This window comes from Micropterus salmoides, unplaced genomic scaffold, assembly GCF_014851395.1.
Source record: "Micropterus salmoides isolate LMB-PRFRI ecotype aquatic unplaced genomic scaffold, ASM1485139v1 Ms_hic_scaffold_10, whole genome shotgun sequence".
NCBI classification, from domain to species: domain Eukaryota; kingdom Metazoa; phylum Chordata; class Actinopteri; order Centrarchiformes; family Centrarchidae; genus Micropterus; species Micropterus salmoides.
In genome coordinates, this window is record NW_024040041.1 from 14400889 (window position 1) to 14402733 (window position 1845).

The 1845-nt window shown below is 39.1% G+C and overlaps 1 long non-coding RNA gene across 1 annotated transcript; it reads left to right on the plus strand.

Moving 5' to 3' along the window:
• Positions 1 to 531: 531 nt before the first annotated feature.
• Positions 532 to 1597, plus strand: LOC119887856. Its single transcript, XR_005441819.1, has 2 exons — positions 532 to 735; positions 1008 to 1597. It is a non-coding gene; the product is annotated as an uncharacterized LOC119887856 (long non-coding RNA).
• The last annotated feature ends 248 nt before the right edge of the window (positions 1598 to 1845 follow it).

Consider the following 1845-nt stretch of genomic DNA (forward strand, 5'->3'; position numbering starts at 1 on the left):
AAGTTTTACATCCAATCAAAGTTAAAATATTAACAAATCAGACAATGCACAGACAATGCTTGATATTCCCACAGTTGTGGTCTTGAAATAAAATCCCTAGTGTGCTTTGTTTGAGACTAAAACAAGAACAATCAGAAATGCAGTCGATATGAGACTCAATCGAGTAACACTAGCTGTATCTGCAGATAAACAGTCTGAACACTGAAGATTTTGCGATTTATTGTGCTCGAGACATAATAAGGGGAAATGCTTTTACAAAAGCTCAAAACTTTGCTTTCTGCATTTCATAAACACACTCAGATAAACATTGTCTCAATAAATCTGCTTCATTCAGACAAGTTTTTGTACAGCTTGGTGTTCTCATACATATAATTAAAGCACATGTAGTGGTGTGTGTTTTCTATGCAGGCTTATAGGTTTTTAGCCTTGCTCTTGAACGCACCTCTGGAGCATCAAATTAGCTCCACCCAGATCAAACCCCCTCAAGCAGCTGTAGTATCATGGCTGCCTCTTTGCTTTTTCGCTGCCTGTCTGTTGCCACATGAATCCTCTGTGATGTCTTGGTAGGTGAGTGAGTAAAAACCTTGTCTTGCGTTTCATTGTCTTTTCCCAGTGACTGAGGTTGTATGTTTTGCAGCAGTCTACTGCCTGCCTGTTATGTAGTTTGGCTGATTCCAAGGTTCCCTGTCTGGAGTGGCGTGATGTATTGTTCCTCACAGAGCACCCTGTGTTAAGGTACGAGAAGCTTAAGGAGCAACAAGTAGAGTATGATAAATGCCTGAGGTAACTGTTATTTACTTTTATAAATCTGTTCATATGTATGTGTTTAATTGTAGGTTGTCAGCTGCTGTTTTGTCTTTGTAAAATTAGGATCTTAACTATTGCTGCTGGTACACTCCGGCTGTAGTGCCTCCAACTGGCACTCCCCTAGTTGACTATGCTTATATTTTAGATATAACCAACTGGTCCATTGTGTTTTATTTAACTTGTTGTTTTGTTCTTTTCAGAGGTGCTAGTGGTCGGCTTTTGGTGGAGGCTAGACACGCTGTAGTGTTAGCGGCACTGGGGTAGTGACAATTTGCAGTGACCATCGATTAGAGTAAGTTGGAGCGCACCCTTAGACTGCCTCCCCACAGCTGGCCCTGGCCCACTCTGCTTTTTTGTTTGGTTTAATAATCAGTAACAACTGGGAGTGTGTTAAAAATAAAAACTCGTTTGCCAAATTTGTAATCTTTCATATTCCATTGTAATTTGATTATTTTGTGTTCACCATCGTCTTTTCAGGCACTTCCAGTTACCGATTATCGATAAATAAGTTATTCTTTTGGAGCCACATCTCTGTAATAAACCTGTGTAGCCTTTGTATAAAGGTTTAGTCAAAGTAGAAAAAGAGCATTTCCTGGGGTGGAAGTCCCCAGGTGGTGTTGTCGGATAGATTCTGGTAGTGGTGGTGATTCCTGTTAGCGCCACCACCAGCCTGGCCACACAGACTAAGAACATTAAGTAATATTTTTGATTTGAACATAAATGTGAATGCGTTTGTCTCGCTTGTCTGAGTTGTGTTAAACATTGTGTGAAGAATAAAATGTAATTAATACAATGTTGTAGCAAGTTTACTAATGCGCAATACATGTTTCCCCGTGACCCTGTATGCAGGTGTAGTGGACCTAAATTTATTAGTTATGCATTTTAATAAATTTATGAGAATTGATACCCAATTATGAATTATTATTCATAAAATCAGAATTTCCTCGTAAAGGGCACCACCGGAGTTGTTATAATCCTAGAGTCTCCGGACCTCTAGGTAGTTTTGAATAATTATACAATTATTACTAGTGATCAGTT